This window comes from Tympanuchus pallidicinctus, unplaced genomic scaffold, assembly GCF_026119805.1.
Source record: "Tympanuchus pallidicinctus isolate F22 unplaced genomic scaffold, pur_lepc_1.0 scaffold4, whole genome shotgun sequence".
In the NCBI taxonomy this organism is placed as follows: Eukaryota; Metazoa; Chordata; class Aves; order Galliformes; family Phasianidae; genus Tympanuchus; species Tympanuchus pallidicinctus.
In genome coordinates this window covers 4159063-4179083 of record NW_026294758.1, presented here as the reverse complement: position 1 = coordinate 4179083, position 20021 = coordinate 4159063, and the positions used below count along the sequence as shown (strand labels likewise).

The 20021-nt window shown below is 45.2% G+C and overlaps 1 protein-coding gene across 5 annotated transcripts in view; it reads left to right on the top strand.

Annotated features, from left to right (window-relative positions):
• The first annotated feature begins 10284 nt into the window (after positions 1 to 10284).
• Positions 10285 to 20021, top strand: part of KIAA1958 (KIAA1958 ortholog) — a 60630-nt gene continuing 50893 nt past the window's right edge. For all 5 annotated transcript variants that reach the window (XR_008210643.1, XR_008210641.1, XR_008210642.1 and 2 more), the window contains exon 1: positions 10285 to 10537. The gene's annotated coding sequence lies outside the window, so the exon portion shown is untranslated. The remainder of the gene's footprint in view (positions 10538 to 20021) is intronic.

The following is a 20021-nucleotide window of genomic DNA, read 5'->3' as shown; positions in this document are numbered from 1 at the left end:
AGCCAAGAAACAAAGCCATGTAGTCCCCAGAGGAGTTTCTTTTCCAGCATCAGCAAGTGGTAAGGATGAGAAAGGTGACAATAATTATTCTTGTCAGACTTTTCCTGTTGTTCACTCTGTGCTTTACATTTGGATCCAGCCAAGCTCCCTGCTGTTGTTCAGATTGTGATGCTGTCAGTGCTAGCAGGATCACATTCCACCAGATGCAGAACATGCATGCTGGTTGGTCACTGCACTTTGTGTGTGTTTAAGGTGGTAATACTGACATGGTATTTAAATGACTTATCATCTACTTCATTACTTTCTACTTCCTATTTTTCTTCCAATACAAACTAGTTAAAAGCACACAAAGATTCTCAAAAACTTGTCATTTACTTCCCATGAGAACCTGTTACAACAACAGTACAACAGCAGTTCAACAACTGAGATTTGCAGATGGAAGCTCATGAGAACAAGGCACAGGAATGAGACAAAGCAAATTAGGTACAGTGTGAAGAGTGAGAAGCAGGGTCCAGAAGTGCACAAAGAAGGCTGCTAGCATTACGAAGTGAAGGCACCTGTGTGGATCTACTTGTGCAGCATTTGTCCCATCTGGCATCTATGGTTCAGCACAAACACTGGGTTTTTACAAATCAGTAGTGATCACAGACTGGACTTAGCATCTAGTGCATCAGAACTTCATGGCAAAGAAGCAGAGAAGTGTGTGCATTTCCTCCATAGCAGGGTAAAACTTAAGCAAGCCAATCTCTGTGCAGGAAAGTGAAAAAATCTTCTCTTATTTTGTCTTAATATGAACAGTGCTTTCTAGCCTTTCCCCTTCCTTTTTTGCACTGATAGGAACCACATGGCACGAGCACTAGCTGGTGGAACACACCTTTTTCATCAATGGTTGAAGTTTTATCAGGGTGGAGGATAACTGCCACATCATTATTTCCAATTGTAATCTTTGTCCTAAGGGTGTGCTAGCATGTATTTAGTACTGGTTCAGTACTGGGAGACTATATAGCACAAAGTTCTGGATCTTTTTCCCTATAAATATGAACTGTACTCCATGAAAATGGTTTGTCCAGAAGGATGTTGTCAGCTATTTCTTCATAAGCAAAAAATATAAACGTGATAGAGGGGAATGTAGTGATTCAGACTTTGCAGTAAGAGGAGAATGCTGAAGCTCACAGCTATTCATCAAAACCCACATCTCTCAGAATTCCAAGTTTACCAGGCCCAAAATGGAGGGAATAAAAAATTAATGCTGTTGCTTCACGGAAAGCTGGGAAGAAACAAGCCCAGATGGCTCACTTCCTTATTTTCTTTACCTGAGGAATAAGTGTTGCTGCTGATATTGAACACGTCCTAAGCAGTGCCCTGTGTTTATGTTTATCACTTTGATTGCTATTGTTTTCCTTTCTTTGTAGAAAAGGAAGAAACTCAGCAAAGTGAGTTTTCTTCCATAGGAAATTATCCCTGCCCCAAGAATTCTGCAGCCTGAAAAGATGTGATGCACAAGACTATATTGTCAGCCTGTTACAAATGGGCAGCTGCCTGAAGGACTGCATATGGCCCCAGGATTTCTGTGACAGAACAGAAAATCAGCCCCTCAGCAACCCAGCTCTGTCAGCACAGGCCTTCAGCCCCAGCCTCTGCCTTTCTGTGGATTCAGCACACAGCTAAGCCTGAGCTCTGCAAAGCATCTTGTAGAGCAGTACATCTGTGCTCGTAGGTCAGTGGTAAGAGGACAGAAGGTGGAAGGACTGTGGGTCTGCCATAGCATTTGTGCCTCGCTCATTGATAGCTAATCCAGTTCTGAACAGGGGAACTCACACTTGGCAAAGCAAGAGGGCCAAAAGTAGGATCCAGTTATGTTTTTAAGCCATTTTCTGTGTTGCGAAGCACATTAGGAAATAACTTGTGGGGACAGCCTGGACATCCAAGTGTCAGGGTTTCTTAAACATAGAAAGCAGCCTATTGTACTTACTTATTGTACAATACATAAAAATTACACACTGTACATTCTTACTAGTGTCAGCTAAATATCCATCTTATAATTAGCATATATTTATACTGCCAGATCCCCTGCTTTCTTTCAAGTGGTTTCTTGTTGAGCTGTTATTACACATTTTTTATTGTATTCATTGTTCAGGTTTTTGTTTAATTCACCCTGCATTGCCTGTGTATGTCTGCCAGGTGACAGCTGACACACACCTGCTGTGGTCACAGATTCTTCATGTTCCAACAAAACCCAGTGGTCTCTCCCATCAGTGTTTGCCTTCCCAACAATAAGATAGAGATGCCATCAAACTAAGGAAATAATGAATTATACTCCTGCCCTTATTATCCTTTCCTGTTAGGTAACAAGGAAGATGGTTACCCTAAGGAAGCTCTGCCATACTCTTCATGTGCATTTCATCGGGGATTTTTCTGACTCCTATTTCTTATTTTCCAGATTAGTCTTTTTTGCCTGTAAGACATTTAGTTGTTCATCTAAAGCAGAAGTCATTTTCAGTACTGAAAGGAGCTCAGTCTTCAATCTTTTTTTAAGAGCTTTGTCTTGCAGACAAATACTGAAGAAATCAGAAATCTTTCCTGTATAGCAGCAGTTTATATTCTGACTTATGGTGCATTGCCAATCTTACTTGTCCTTCCACAAGAAAAAGCAACAGAAACTGCTTCCATTGTATGGTAAAAGTGTAAGGAGAGCTGAAAATCAGATTTCTTGAACTCTCTGGAGCCACGTCAGACAAGAAGAGCCTAGAAAGTAAACGTCATTCGTGTCTCTGAACCTTTAAGTAGGCATCAGGGGAGCAAAATCCTTGCCAATTTAAGAGACAAGCAAGTCCACGATTGCCTCATGAGACTGAATATGTATAAGTCCATGGGGTCAGATGGTGTCCTCCCAGAGTCGTGAGGGAACTGGCTGATACGGTTGCCTAGTCAGTCTCCATCATATTTGAAATGTCATGGCTGTCAGAAGAAGTCCCTGGGGACTGGAAAAGTGAAATGTCACTCCTAGTTTTTAGAAGGGCGGACAGGAAAGCACTTAAGAAACTACAGGCCAGTGAGCCTTACCTCTCTGCCTGGGAAGATCATGGAGCTGTTCCTCGCAGAAGAAATGTTAAGGCACGTGTGGGATGAGGAGATGATCCCCAATAGCCAGCATGGCTTTATCAAGGGCAGATTGTGCCTGACCAGTCTGGTGGCCTTCAATGTGGTGGAATGATGGTATCAGTGAATAAAGGAAGGGCAGCTTGTCTACCTGAACTTGTGCAAAGCCTTTGGCATAGTTCTACATCACCTCCTTATCTCTGAAGTAAAGAGATACAGATTTGAAGTCTGGACTATTGCGTGGATAAAGAATTGGTTGGATGATTGCAGCCAGAGTGCTGTTGTCAATGGCTGTGTGTACAGATGGAGGCCGGTTATGAGTGGTATCCCTCAGGGGTGCATCTGGGGACCAATGCTCTTCCACATCTTTAGCAATTACACAGACAGTGGGATGAAGCACACCCTCAGCAAGTTTGCTGATAACACCAAGCTGAGTGGTGGAGCTGATACACTAGAAAGAAGAAATGTCATCCAAAGGGACCTGATCAAGCTTGTGAAATGAATGATGTTCAGTAATGTCAAGTACAAGGTGCTTGGTTTGCAGTAATCCCTGATAAGTGTACAGACTGGGACACTCATTGAGAACAGCCCAGTGGAGAAGGATTTGGAGGTTCTTGTGGACAAAAAGCTGGATATGAGCCAGCAGTGCGTGCCTGCATCCCGGAAGATCAACTGTATCCTGGACTGATTCAACAGAAAAGTGCAACAGGGAGAGGGGGATGATTGTCCCCTCTGCTCTGCCCTCATGGGGCCTGATCTGCAGTCCAGATCTGGGGCCCCAGCACAAGAAAAGTGCAGAACTGCTGGATTAGCTTCAGAGGAAGGTCGGAATGATGATGAGAGGTCTGGAGCACCTTTCCTATGAACAAAGAGAGGAGATTTAGACTAGATGTTAAGTTAGATATTGAGAGGAAAATTTTTAGTCAGAGGATGGTGAGGCACTGGCACAGGCTGCCCAGAGAAGCTGTGGATGCCTTCTTCATGGAAACATTTATGGCCAGGTTGAATGGGGCCCTGGGCAGACTGGTCTGCTGGGTGGCAGCCCTGCCCATGACAAGGGGTTGGAAATGAATGACCCTTACAGTTCCTTCCAACCCAAGACCTCCTATGATTCTAAATTAAAATCCACAGGAGTTTCATACAAGGAGTTGCGTGGTGACAACTCTGAAAACTCAGTCTGCGTTCTCAATGGTATTTTCAAGCACCTATAGAATGGCATTTTCAAAAGCACCTCAGGGTCTGTTTTTCATATGTTGTCTTCTTCATGACTACAAATTATTAGACGCAACCTAGTAGGAAATCTAATGAAGGAAGTACCAGCAGGAAGTTGATTCTCCTCTAGTATGCTGGGGTGTGAATGTGAGGCAGCCTCATTGATACATGTGATGACAGGAGTTGTCTACTGTGCTTCATGAAACATCAGGCTGGCCCCAAGGACTTTGTGCATGTGAGAAGTTGGCCACAAGCATGGCTGAGATGTCAGCCAGGAGAAAGACGACAGGGACCTCCGTCAGATGGTTGCAAAAAAGCATTTCAGAGCTGACTCAAAGGCCTGGTATATTTCTTGGGCACTACCATGGCCTTGCAGACTTTTGTAAGCTGTTATCTACTTTGCTTTTAGTCAACACACATTTAGTCTCGTTTTATTTAACTCTAACTTGAAGCTAGGAGTTCTGGTTTTGTTTTTCAAGTTGAGAACTACCACATCAGTACTAGCAGATCCATTGACTTTGTATTGGGTGTTTTTTAGTACCAGTACTTATTCCCACATGTTCCTTCAAGTTGTCCAGAATAAAATATGAGTGCCTACATGTGTGCCATAGGCTGGGTTGTGAGTCACTAACAGTGGAATCTGGGAAGGACAAGAATCTTCCATTAATCAGTGACTGCTGGAAGGCGACAAAAAAAGTGCCCTGCATTAAGGCAGTTGAATTCCTGTTCTTGAAATTGTCCCACACTGCCTTCTATTTAGGAAATAAGCTCCGGGCACTCCTTGCCTAATTCAGACCTACTCCTGTTTCCTACAGGACCAGAAAGACGTCTGCTTAAACACTTGCGTAAGCCTGCCCTGCCCCCGTCAGGCTGAATAGTATTTGCAGTGCCAAACCATAGCAACCTTACTGCAAGTGGCCACACTCTCAAGCTTCTCTGCTTGAATCTGGCTTCTTGTGGTCTTGTGTCCTCCATTACTGTTCCAGCAGAGAAGATTCCTTCGATCCTTGAGGATCCTTTTTGCACTCTGTGCCCTGTTTTCTGACCTGTGTAGGCGGGATGTAAACAGTGTTGAGCAGGAGGCAACCAGATGCTGTGGGATCGACTGGCAGAGAAGGATCATGGTCTTCCAAAGATGAAGAATTGAAAGCGTCTTTGAGAGTGACAGAAATTGTGTGGCAACATGCAGTGCCCCCCCAGGTAACTTTGGGACTGGCAGGTAAGCGAAGGGTAAATTAACTGGTAATTCTTCACTATAAAACACTGTGTTAGTCTTTAATTACAGATGTTCCAGGAATGTGGCTACAGTACCTCACAAACTCTCCTTTTAGCAACTTTCTTTACATAAAGAGAACATGTGTGAGTGTGAAAGAGAAGTAGTTTGGTTGGTTGTCCTCTTTATGGATTGCTCATAAGTAAATGGATCATGTCATGAGGCAGCTTTGCTGTGCTTTGGCAAATGAATTGTCCTTTGAATTCCAAATGTTTCCTATGAAAAAACCTAATAAAAAATCCCCCCGGACAATTATCTTTGTCCCTGCTGCACTCTGTTATCCTTATTAGACATTTCCCACTGTTTCCCAATAACAGCCTCCCTGTCATGTCCTTTGCTTTGCTTTTTCCCAGTGTACAGACTGGGACACTCATTGAGAGCAGCCCAATGGAGAAGGACTTGGAGGTTCTGGTAGACAAAAAGTAGGACATGAGCCAGCAGTGTGTGCTTGCATCCCGGAAGATCAACTGTATCTTGGGCTGATTCAGCAGAAAAGTGGCAGTAGGGAGAGGGAGGTGATTGTCCCCCTCCACTCTGCCCTCATGAGGCCCCATCTGTGTGTAGGACAAAATCCATAGACATGCTGTCAGTGTTTACAGCCACGTTGACTGTTGTTCTGATCCTCCCTATATCAGCATAGTTCTGCTATACCACTACTGAAAACATGGAGATAGGTAGCCCTCTCAACCCACGAGAGAGTTTGCTTTCTTACTCAGCAACCCTCAGCATTGCTGAGTGTCTTGATGCCCCACCTCCGCTCACCACACAACTTGTCTACAAGTCCAACCACTCATCTTCCTGCTGTTAGGGAGGAACTGCCATGCACCTTGTTGCTCTGGAATTCCCATGCTTGTGGCTGGGTGTTTGGAAGCTGAATCTTCTTCACCGGCCCACCTCCTGCTCCTCCCTTCCAGAGCACCAATTTCCCACCAGATAATCCCACCTTGTTCTGCCCATTAGCACTGTTTGCAGGCATCTGCACCTATGGCGCACTTTCATCCAGAGAGGAGTGTGACCAAAGGGAGTATGGTTCTCTAGTACTCTGAGAGGGGATTGCAGGAGCACTTGAGAGTGATGTATGGACATTTGGGGTAGGAATCATCTCCCTGGACTTTCTGTGCTTGTATGTTTGGTTCAGCTGGAGGCCATTCCCATGAGGATTCAGGTGTCTGCCTGTGTCTTGGAAGGATACCTGAAATGAGCTGCTCTCACACTGGGGCACAGTGAGACACACCACAAGGCTCTGACAGTGGCTGAGGCCAGCATGCTCTCTGGGAACTTTCTGACACCATCCAGGTGTTGCTCTTTCCGAGCTTCAGCTGACAGACAACAACAAATCATGCTGAATCACACAAACAGTGTCTAAAAAGGAAGACTTGTTTTAACTCACGCTGCTGTCTCTGGGGGATGCTTCCTCCAAGAAGTGGTGCTGCTAGCTGATGGCACCAGGCAGCCTTTGCACTGCTGGCTGGGACTCGTTGCAACATCCTTAGCAGCTGAGTGCACGCAAGTGAATTTAATGTGCAGGCCCAGCCACATCTGTGGTCACGATAAATAGTACAGTGCTGAAGGGGTGCAAGGGAATACTGGTAGGTTCCTAAGTAAGCCATTCAGTTACTAGGTGCCACCTGCTTTCTGCATGGTCATGGTACCCGTATTACAATCTGTGACAAGAGGGATGATACAGCATTCAGACCTTTCTTCATGTGGCAAGTGGGCAAATGTTTCCAAATAGGAAGACAGAGATCCCTTTACCTCCTATTTGGCAACTCGTATGTTCCATTTGGCAACCTACTGGTTCAGCCAGTCGTCCTGTGGAGAAGACTTTGTGCTTGTGGGATGGAGAGGCTTTTGTCTTTGCCTTTGCCCATTGTTTATGCCAGTGTCCTTAGCAGCCTGGCAGGCTCTAAGCAGTTCTGTACAGTGTAAGCACTCGGGCCTGGAGTGAGCAAATTCCTCATCAGGCTGGTGAGGACTGCAATTGGTTTCATCACAGATGGGTAAACAGAAAATGAGTTGCCCTGTGTTGTAGAATAAAGTCTATGTTAAGTCTGGGATGCAAACTAACATTTGTCAGCTCATCAAATTATAAACAGAACTCTGCATCTGAACATGCAGACCATCTACTTTGAGGTGCCTGGCACAGAGCTGGGGTGTTTGTGCTCAGCATCAAATGCGCAGCAAAGAATGCAAGAAGCGATCAACCCACCTGGCAGACACCAGCACAACCCAGCAGCTCTCCATTCTGGGGAGAGATCTGCTCTCACAGGAGCATTTCTTCTTGCTGACCTTCCAGTTGCTAATATAGGCAGCAAACTAAAACTTATAATTCTGTGCTAAAGGGCTGGTGACATTATTAGGCTAACAGAACTCGTTGGCAGCACATTTGATATGAACCAGAAACCTCTGGTGCAATTATAGCCCTGCATAAAACACTGCGAAGATAATAGGATATATTAGCCAAGCAAAGGCAACAGAGGTCTGAAAAGGATTTTCAAATTCTCTTTTTATTTAATGAGTGCAGACACGACTTTTACCTGGGGCTGCTCCTAGCAATGAAGTGAAGGAGTAGGAAGGAAGCAGGTAAAAGGCAATAGGAAGGCAAGTTTTGAGGCTATTTGTCCTGCTGCCAGAAAAACATGAGAGAAGAAGAAAAATGCAAAGGAGATTGGAGAAGGGAAGAGATAAGAAACAAGACAGCAATGTGTCTCATGGACTGCTTCTGAGTTATCTGCAAAATCAACTGCAGAAAGAAAATTCACATACAATTCAGCAGCAGTACACATTAATGCCATTGCTAACAGAGTGTGCTCCTCAGCTGCAGAAAGGGAGTGAACAAAAAGGTGGAGGACCACCAGCAAACAGCAAGTCCCATTGGTTGCTTGACTTCATAGTACAACTGGTCTTAGGAAGCTAAGTCTTTTCAGTGTTCACTTAGAAGGCAGTTAAGTTATGTTAAGTCTGGGATGCAAACATAACATTTGTCAGCTCATCAAATTATAAACAGAACTCTGCATCTGAGTCTTCTGCGTCTTCTGCAGGAGCTCCTTATTGACTTAACTTTTGGAAATATATGAATTGAATATTGAAAAGACCATTTGGCAGGCCACCTTGGAGCTGTATGACCTGTGTAGCCTCTGATGGGGGTGTGTCTGGTGACCCAAGGGGAGCACACTCCTCAATGGCAGTCTATCCCAGCCCTGACAGGAACCTGAGGGCATGTGGAGACCAGGAGGGTGATGGTCCCCTCCTCAGTGTCACCAGAGCTTTGCATCCACGTCCCTCTACTGAGAGCAAGATGTAAGAGCAGAGTGTCATGTGTTTGGATAGGGGACAGCTGTCCCTTCTAGTAATGGCTTATCCTTCTAGTATTGACTTCTTCCACTTCACTTCTCAGTCTTCAGGATTTTAACACATAACCTTCAATTTCAGTGTATTTGAGATCCCTGCTGTGTTGCAGCAATGTGATGGCATCTCACTGAAAATAACAAGAGGAGAAGGCCTGACAGTCTTCCCCTGATGAGGCTTATGCTGCTATCAGATTCCCCTGCTGTATTACAGGCAGACCTGGAAACAGCACTGCTTTTGGCACTAGTATAGTTCCAGATTGTCTGCATTATAATCTTGCATAAGCACTGTTGCCATCGTAGCATGTGTTAGCCATTCAAGTTTTGCAGTGCTGGCATACGAGAGGAGGAACCCCTGGAGCATGGAGCAGGCAGCTGGTATTCTGCCAGCAGCATCCAGGTCCATCTCCTTTACAGTGATGCAACAAGGAAGGGAATAAAGGCCAGTGGAGGAGAGGAACAGAGTTTGCTTTGGCACATGTCTTGCCTTATTGTAGGAGAAACCAGCACTAAGAGATAACACTGCAAGTGCATGTTGAGCCTTCTCATGATTAATTGCAAAAATATTCTCGTGTGAGTAATGTTGCAGTTGACATCTCTAGTTGTGGACAAATGAAGAAATTAAAAGTTACAGTTTTCCTGAGAGATAAATTGCTTTCATGTATGACAGCTTTTTTATCATGCTATATACAGATGTAGGAGGCATATACATGCATGCATGTGCAAATTTGCCCCACATGAAATTAGCATACAGGTGTTGTTTTACCTGTGATCTCACGTCAGAAAAAAAAAAAGCAAGAGGTAAGTTGAGTATCTCTGTATCTGCATAAAAAAACTGAGCAGCAGTTATGTGGGCACAGCTCCTTGGAGTAACTCAGCTGGTGTATGTCAACACACCTTCATCAGAATAACGAGTACAGCTATTTTGTGCCGCTAGTGCTGGTGGCACAGTCCTGGCTTCACGTAAATCCTTGATGAAGATGGATGCATGCCCAGCGCCATCCCCAGGGGCCATTTTGCTCCCTCGGCTTTTAACCTCACTGTCCTGTGGGCAGCCTTCCACCTCCTTACCCATCCGATTCACTCTGTCTCCTGAGCACCCGCACCTCCACCCTCCTCCTAGTCCTCCATCCTCATCTTTCTTCTTCATCTTTCTCCTCCTCCTCCATCCTAGTCTTCCTCCTAGTCCTCCATCCACGTCCTTCTCCATCCGCATCTTCCTCTTCCACCCTTCTCCTCCTTCTCCTCCTCTTCCCCCTCCATGGGCCCCGCTCCGGGCTCCGCGCGGTGCGGGTGCCGAGCGCTAACCCCCGCCCCGTGCCCGGCGGCGTGTGCGGGTGTGCAATTGCACACTTCCTGCGGTGTGTGCGACCCGGCCCCGGTTTCCGGTAGCTGACAGCCGCCGCAGCCTGTCCCTGCCTCCTCCGGCGGTAGTGCCGCCGAGCCGGGCAGAGCGCACGGACGCGGACACAGACACGCACGGGAGGTGGAGGAGGAGGAGGGAAGAGGAGGAGGGACCGGAGCGCTCCCAGCACCATCACCGATCCCCCCATGCGATACGGGCGGCATCGCGCTGCGCCGCTCCCCCGCGGACAGGCACCTGCAGGTAGGGGACCCACCCGTGTGCGTGTGCCCCGGCGGGGGGGGGGGGGGCTGCCTCCCTCCCCCCAGCTTTGTGCGCTGCACGGTGCCCCCCACCGGCTGCTGCCCACCCTCCCGGCCTTTGTGCTTGGGCGGGGGAGGGCTCCGCGCCGCGGGTGGGGGACGGGGCTGCGGGAGGGGGGTGGCCCCCCCGTGCGGAACAGATAAGGCGCTCAGCCGTCCATGGGGCGAAGGCGGGTGCGGAGCCGGAGATTTGTCAGCCCGGGGATCCGGCCCGCGGGGAGCGGGGGACGCTCGGAGGGGCCTCGCGAAGTTGGGCTGTCAGCAGGCGGCGAGGGCAGAGCGCTGCGGGTCGGAGCTGTGAGGTTTGGCTCAGGCTTGGGGGAGGGCATCTTCCGGGCCTTAGGCAGCTCCGTTCAGATGTCAGGCAGCGGTGCTCCTCTGTAAGGGAATAAGTGTGACACGTGCGTTCAAACTCACCTCCCGTCCACGACATTAATGGTTATAAATATCCCGAGAGCAGCAGGCTACAGGCAGCACTCAACACACTGCCAGGATGCTTCCCTTCAAGTGAATGAGGACAGTCTCACAGGGACGCCAAGCAATGTACTGGTTAAAGATGCAGTCCCCGATGTGCACCCAACTTCGAGTACTGGAGTTGCTGATCTGTGAGGTTTGCCTCTGCATGCTGATTGTGCCATTGCCCCACTGTCCTGCTCAGAAACGAGGCCTCAGCAAGCAGTGCAGCAGCACTAACACCAGTTCACCTGTGAGCTGCTGGGGACAGCGATGGCTCTGGGAGAGAGAGATGGGTCTAGACTCCACGTGCTTGCTAGCAGCAGTCACAACTTCAGTAACTCAGTTGATTGCATCCCTGCTATCGGTCTTGATGGCAACTTTTCAGGCCAGTGATCAGGCATCTTTCAGCTTTTTTCTTCTTCAAACCAAACATCTCCTAAAGGAACACCAGGTGTTCCTCCTGCCCAGCCTGATGGGGCTGCAGCTGCATGGTGCTGCAGTTGGCCTAATCACTGCACACCCACTCACCTTTGTTCCTCTCAAGCCTGGAGCATAAGGCCATTCTCCAGCTTTCTGCTGAAGTCTGTCAGTTGTCCAAAATGGATTCAGGAAAAACTGACAAACCAGCCTGGCAGTGCACCTGGATGAGTAGTGAATAGATAGGAACTCTGCCGGTGCCAATATACCCATGCCATGGTGATAACTGTACTGCAGCAGGACTCTTTCTACATCTGAGCAGTGCAGTATAACTGCTCACAGGACCATGATGGGTTTGCAGATGACACTAGCCAGGCCCACGGCTCTGCTCTCCAAAGCTGTGCCCTTTCCTGTAGCACGAGGTGATGGGAAGCTTAGTGCCTTGGTGTGGCAGCTATGTTGGTCGTTTTCTTGTGTTCCTTCTCTGTGAAAAATACTGTAAAAGCAATGTTTAGGTCAGATGTTTTGTTGATGAATCTGCCTGGTAGCTGAAAGGAACTTGAAAGATTCCAACAGTGCTGCTGTTTATGAGGCAGCCCCGTGGAGTGTGGCTGATTCCTCCTCAGCTCCCTGACCTTGGCTCTGATCTGCTGATTTATGGACTTTATTTACGGGCAGGACTGGCGAATCCTTTCACCAGGCAGGAATCACTGCATGTTTCCTAAGCAACGAGCACGGTGTGTGCCCTGACGGGACCTCAGCCCCTGGCTATGCTGTGGCCATGGCAGGCCATGAACTACACGCCAGGCCCAGTGCAGCAGTCCAAGTGGGGATGGGAGGAGAGGATGCCTGAGCGCAGTGAGAGCGAGCAGCAAGAGCACTGCCGCCCCGTTGTTCTGCCTCATCTCCCATCTTCCATTGCAGGTGTTGCCCACGTCTGGTCTTTATCACAGTTGTTCTGTTGCTGGATAGTTCCTTCATGTTACTTTATTCTCTTTTCCTATTTATTGTCCAGCAAAAGGCAGCGGCTGCCATCATGCGTTCACTTGACAGGTGTTAGCTGAGAAACATCACGTGAACCCTGCTGGATCTGGGGTTTAGTCCTGTGAAAAGCTGCAGGAACGGAAGTTTTCCAGTGGGTATGGAATCACAAGATTAGGTTTGTGGCATTCAGAGTGTGGGCACTGTGACCTTCTGCAAGCTTTTATTCCTACTGCCGGAGTTCAAAGTCATAATTTTCTAAAGACAGACAAAATATTTTCTATATGGAATTTATAAATAATACCAAATATAACTGGAAAATATAAGGGATGGGGAGGAGAAGAGCCTCTTCCTTTTTCTGTACAGCTTGGTTTATTTCATCAGCCTTTTCGTGTGGTCTGTCCTACTGTTCTTCTCTGTGATGCTCTACAAAGTGAGTGTCTTTGGTCAGTGTGGACAATCCAGCAAAAAGTAAAAAAAGAGAAGCATCAGTGGGCAGACATCCAAACCCACATATTGCTCAGCTTTGGCAAATGAATGGATGAGAAGTAGTTTTCTTTTTCTGAGCTGTAGTTTGAAAGCATTGTTATTTTGTCCCTCTGCCTATCAACAGCAGCATCGTAATGATGCTAAAAATGATGACTGAAAGAAGAGTGCAGGAAAGTATCCATGATAAAGCTGCGCTCTGTAGCAGGTTTATTCAAAATGTGGCGAAAGCCAGTGGCAACAGAATATATTAATTTCAGTTTGGGGTGTCAATCTTCCCACAGCTTAAAGCCAGAGAGAGGAAAAATCACAGATGATGTAGAGGCTTGTGCTGAAATTCACTCTTTGCCCTGCTCAGTGACTGTCACCTGCAGTGTTAGAGGCAGCGGCGTTTCGAAGCAGTGTTTCCCCAACGTGGAGGTGTCTGCGAACGAGGAAGCTGCAGTCTGTTGTCGGAATCTGTTGTTGTGACTGCCGCTGCCAAATGCTCCTTCAGCCCTGTCACCCAACCCATAACGAAGTTTCTGATGCACTCCTAACGAACCTAGACGTTCTGCAGGTGGAGATTTCCACACGGTCAAGGCTGGGAGGCTTACAGGCTGTCTTGGGCAATCATGTAACAGCTGGCTCATTAGTGGCCCACAACAACTGCTGCTTTATTTTATATTTATTTTTATATACGTACATATTTATGCACAATACAAAGAAGTATAAACATATATGTTTTATATATAATATCAAATGTATGTGTATGCAAATACACTATGTACTAAAAATACAATTGGATCTTTTATATATTACATGTATTATTATAGTTTATCAGAATATATCGTATTAACATTATATACATATGTATATATTATATTTTGATATTACCATTATACTTGTTCCATTCTATTTCATTCTATTTTATTCTCCATTCTGTCAGATGAAATGACAGGGAAAAGTCTCACAGGAAGGTGACTGGGTGGGTGAGTGACAGTTCTCCTGGACTTGGTCCTGCTGCCAGTCCTGCTCAGCACCTTCCAGAATGCTACAATGGAAGGAACAACTCTTGGTACAGCCTCTAGATGTAACATGAGGCCAGAAGACATGGGAATAGAGCATCACATTTCAAAACCATCTCAGCAGGATGAGGATCTGGGCTGAAAATGATAGATGTGAGGTTTAAAATGAAGGCTTCTGCTCTGTGGTAGGATGAAACTAATGCTGAATTCACAGGCTGGGTAGCAATGCTATGAGCAAAAATTATACATCTGAAAAGGAAAAAAAGAAAGCAACCAGCAAATGCTGTGCCACCCACTAGATCAGGCTGTCCAGGGGCCCCATCCAACCTGGCCCTGAGTGTATCCACAGTTTCTCCGGCCAACCTGTTTCAGTGCCTCACCACACATAGTGCAGAATTTCTTCCTAAAGCTTAACCTAAATCTACCTTCTTTTAATTTAAAACCATTTCTCCTTGTCCTCTACCTACAGGCCTTGGTGCAAAGTCTCTCACCATCTTTCCTACAAGCACCCTTAAGCACTGAAGCTGCATCTGAACTTCCAAGTGCCTGTCATACATAGATTTTGTACTTTGAGCAGCACATACATCTGCTTCATCTATGCTCCAGTTGTGTGCGTACTTGCTTCTGTATGCAGGGAGTTTCCAACGTGAGAGTTTCCATGAGGGACAGGCATGTCCAAGACACACACTTAGTGTTGCAGGGTTTTTCTCCGTAATCCTGTAGTCATACACTGTGATTTCTGTGCATCCGGTGTCCCTGCAGTCTAAGTACAGAGAGGAGAGGAGATATTCATGTTCTCCGCAAACTGTACTTCTGAAGCTGTGTAGAAAACTCTCATCGCCCTGTGATAGTTTGCAAAATTGGTTGCAACACACCATAAGGAGCCAACATATTTTAGCTGGTAACACTCCAAATGTCGTAGCTTAGAATTTGCAAAATATTGCAGGATGGAACAAAATTAATGAACAATTCTCAGCATGTAGAAGCTGACACTTTTGTTTTCTGTTTAATCTGTGATATTTTGATCCTTGCTGCTGAGCCTTTTTTGCTTGGATGACTCTGGTGTACTCATGAAGGATTTTCTGTTCTCCATCAGGCAAACTGTCACCCTACAGCAGTCCATGGTCACAGCAGATCATGTCACTGTGCACTGTGAGGTTAAATATTTGCTTAGATCTTACAGTAACTGCAAGCTTTTTATGGAGTCTTTTTCACATTTAGGGCAACAAAACTGGTGAGGGGTCTGGAGCACAAACCTTATGAGGAGCGGCTGAGGGAGCTGGGATTGTTCAGTGTGGAGAAGAGGAGGCTCAGGGGAGACCTCATTGCACTCTACAACTGCATGAAGGGAGGCTGTGGTGAAGAGGGATCTGGCCTCTTCTCCCAGGCAATGAGCAGGACACGGGGCAATGGCCGCAAGTTGTATCAGAGGAGGTTCAGGTTGGACATAAGGAAGAACTTTTTCTCTCAGAGGGTGGTCAGGCACTGCAATGGCTGCCCAGAGAGGTGGTGGAGTCGCCGTCCCTGGCAGTGTTCAGGAGGCGCCTGGATGACGTGCTGTGCGATATGGTTTAGTGCTTGTGGTGGCAGTGGTGATGAGGAGACGGTTGGACTGGATGATCTTATAGGTCGTTTCCAATCTTGTGATTCTTGTGATTCTTGTGATTTAACCAGGAAAGTGAATATGTCCCGTCTGAAATTTAAATTTCATGCTGTCATTTTTTTTTTAGCTCTTTTAGGGGGAAAAAAAATCATGCGTAGTTTTTGTTGTTGTTTTTGTTTTTAGTTAAAACATGTTTAACTTACTTATCTGCAGTTACAAAACCAATCTCAGCTCTTACTCACTAACTCCGTGTTACATGTTTTAATCCCAAGAGGCAAACATTTATTGTGCAAACAGTAAACTACAACTGACACTGTTCTGTAAAGGGCTTAGCACAGACTGTGCCAGATATATGAATCCTAACAATTGTAGTATACTTGATAAGTGTATCCTTGTACATATCCCATTCCAGGGAATATTTTGTTCTTGCCTAAACCTCATACCGGATTACCCAGTTAATATGGTTTCAAACCTCCAGGCTCCCTCACTGGCCACAGAGAGTGGTCTGCAGCTTGCTGTGCTTCCTCGCAGCACGCTGATGTTCCAGCCCTGGCTGAGAGCGAACAGCCTTGCTGAACTTTGCAGCACCTGCAGCTCTGCCCTTTTGGTGAGGCACCCCTTGAAGCAGCCATTCTGTGCTATATGGTGTACGTGTACCTTTTTTGCTTTTGCCCTGCTTCCTTCTAACCATAGAAGATGTGAAAATTAACAGTTACCATTTCCTTATTAACTAATCTTCTGGCACCGCCGAATTCTGACTGGTGTTCTTGAAAACTGATTCACATACCAGCCATTCAAGTTAAACATCTCCCTCTCCGATTTCCAAAAATACAGATAAATCTTGTGGAGCCAAACCAGCTAAAAAGTAATGTTGTCTTTAAAAAGAATTCATGAAGATTTTAAATCCCCCAGCAGCTTGATAATTTCCAAATCTTCTGGATTTCAAGTTATATTTAGGTGTAGATTTTTCCTGCAAATTTAAAGCTGATGCCCAGTAGACCAAAGCATGCTAAAAGCCTTGTGTAAAGAACTTCATAGGAGGATGTGAGCTAAGAACCCTGTAAATGGTGTATTTTCATTGGAGAAAGAGTAATGCAGGACTGACTTGGTGCATGGCATCAGCCTGCAAATCAGGCACAATGCTGAGCACTGCTGAACAGGCAGTGGGGTCTGATTGGACTACTGGTCACTGATAAAGACATTTTGGCTGGGAAGGAATGAATCAGTCATTTGGATTTTAAGCCATCTGTCTTGGTTTTGGGGGGGAAAAAAAAGGTATTTATTGCAGGAACAACTAAAGAAAGACAGAAAATTCTATCTATCTATCTATATATCTATATATGTATATATACACACATATTTAAATCCGTGGTGTTTAATTTTTCTCCCTTGTCTTAGCCTGGTTGTATTTGCTTGCTTATCATAAATACTGTAAAGGCTCAGCTGTTTAACATTTGTATGTCATAGTGCAATCCAGCAAAATACAATCATGTGATCCTCCCAGAAAAATAAACATTAGTCAATTAATGCTTGAAAATTTCAGTCAGTGATTAATCGGTGAATTTTTTCCTCTTCTTTTTTTTTTTCTCCTCCAAATTGTCTGTGAATATGTTTTCTCTTCATCTAGGTTTTTTGTTGGTGTTTTTTTTTCATCTGGTTAGGTAATCTGTTCTAAATTACTGAAACTGATCTTGGAATGGAAGTGTACAGCAACCCTTCTTGGTAATGCAGTCACGTGTACAGAAGAAAAGTCTGGCAGACAGGAAGATAAAGAAATTGTGAATTTGGATTTACAATTTCTTTTGACTTTCATGAAAATGTACGATACCAAGCCTCACAAATAAGTCCTGTTTTGCAACAGTCCCACAAGATTGTGGAACTCTGCTTGGGTACAATATCATGCAATTTATACTGAGGGTGGTTATTCACATAGCCTTTTACTTACAAGAAGTATTCTGCACTTTAATTGAGCTGTCTTTAATATGCTGTGTCTTCTTTAATGCACTGTGTTTGCTCTTTGCATTTGTACAGTCTCATAAAGATGGTTAAAATTTGTTTAAGTCTAGCTAGAAGTCAGGGAGAAATAGCAATTCAGAGCCATATAGTGAAGATATGCACTATTAACCATTGCTCCTTTTCCCTCTTCCCTCTTCCCTCTTCCCTCTTCCCTCTTCCCTCTTCCCTCTTCCCTCTTCCCTCTTCCCTTTCCCTTTCCCTTTCCCTTTTCTCTTTTGCCTTTTCCCTTTTGCCTTTTCCCTTTTCCTTTCCCTTTCCCTTTTCCCTTTTGCCTTTTCCCTTTTGCCTTTTCCCTTTTCCTTTTCCCTTTTCTCTTTTCCCTTTTTCCTTTTCCTTTTCCCTTTCCTTTTCCTTTTTGTTGTTGCTAACACTCCCATTAGATCATTAACCCTGTAAAGGTAGGTGACCTCTTTTCAGACTAGCATCTCCAAAACTGTCTTTGCCTCTACTGACCTTCTAGATATTGATTAAACTGCTCCACTGTGTTTGATTAGCTTAGTTTACAGACCATTTAGCTGGTGCAGAAGTATTTACCTGTGATAATCCTGTGAAGATTAAGATGGGGAAAGTAAAAGCCTGGAGCCACTTCAGTAGGCTTTATGACAGTCTGGGATGAGTCTTGTGTCTTTATGTACATTTTAAAATCTCAGGTCTTGCCCTTTTGGCTCAGTGATACGCTTTTATTCTGGAGTATAAATTGTTCCTGCTCCTTCAGCGAGAGGTGGTGATTTCCTTCCCTCATGGCCATACACTTTTGTCAGTGCTCTGCCCATGGCTTTGAGTTCACACTGGGCGTGAGGAACATGCTAATCAAGGAGATCAGAACTGAGCAAATTGCTCTGTTGTACTTTATTAGTATTGATGCAATGCTACTGTGTTAGTGCAATTAAAAAGCAGAAAGTTTGAGTGGAGACATTTAGACATCAGCTGGTTGATGTCATTCCTTGGCTGCCTCTACTTGTGAGTTTCACCACCTGCCAACACTTTGCAGTGCAACAAGCCAGGTTTTCTTGTTCCTGCTGGTACAGCCGAAGGTAGATCTGTAATACTGTATTATATGTGTCTTTTTATATATCCATTTCATCTGAAATCCCTTTCTCCCTACTAAGGGCTGCTGACATGTTCCAGTGGAGTTGCCAGCAGTTTTTTGTTTTTTCACTTGTTTTTTATTGACAGATACCATCACTTCAGATCACAGTGGTATGGCCAGTGCAAATTCCATTTCCTTCCTAGGTTCATTGAGAGAGACTGTATTGTGGCCATGGTGAGGAGATGGCAGAGCATCTGCGTCTAGCTCTTGAGTGTCCATTGTGAAAGAGAGAACTGGTCACTTTGCTCAAACACAGTTTTGACCCAGCCCTTATTGTCAAGGCTTGGAACTACCTTGCTGAGTCAGTAGGACTCAGTAGTAGCTTTAAGGGCCAATCAGATTCCCTTGGCAGGTAGTAAGACTTCCTATAAAGTTAGTGCAGCCTCTGCTATCCTTGGGAAGGGAAACAGATAGAGAAGTCCTGGCTGTGTCAAGAGGTGGAGCTTTTGTGGGGATGAACTGCTGCTTCTCTGGGCTTTGAGTGGGTTTTCTGTCTTACAGAGTTGCAGTCAGATTTTCCTTCCTTCTTCTGTGGGCTTTTTGTCCTGGCTGATGTCCCATTAAAAATCCTTGTGTGATCAGTTTAGGTGAAGGTTTGCATTGCTGTGTTGTGGGAAGGTCCCTTCCAGCTGACCAGCAAATGGGAGATTTGGACCCAAGCTCCCATGGCTGCTGCCAAAGTCGTCTGCTCCACAGGCTTACTGCCTCTTGTCGATTAGTACCTACTCCATATGATGTGGGTTGCTGAGTCTTTACTGAAGATCAAGTAAATTAAGTCATGTAGGTCATTTTTATATGCTTGAGTCACCTTTTCTGTTTATTAGATGCTTTGAATGACTGTCAGCCATCAGAGGATAGCAGTTTTCCCTCCTGATTGCTGTGCAAGTGTAATCCTATCTGGTTACGTTACGTGCTATGGTACTTAATGCTTAATTATTCACTGCTTGTGCAAGATAATTTCTCAAAAATAATAAAAGTATACATTTTCACTATATTAATAATTACACTGTGTAGAATTCAGAAGAATGTCAGAGTAAAATTTCTGCTGATATGACATGCTGTTTGAGAAACATTCTTTGGTTTTGGGGTATTATGGTTTTTTTTGCTGGTTTCAGGGCACTGACAAAAGAAAATGGCATTACCATTTTTCACGTGGTTTGACCCATTAGATTGTCTAGTGGAAACTATTTGAGTAGGCATCGAATTGCTTTTACATTTTCAAGACACTTAAGATACAAAACAGAAGAGACAGCACTAGATAAATATGCTGCATATGTAATAATATTACTGCCAAGGAAATTTAATTCAGTCTTCAGTGATGAGTTTGGGCATATGTATTGCAGTCAGCTAGAGATAAGTTAATGCAGTC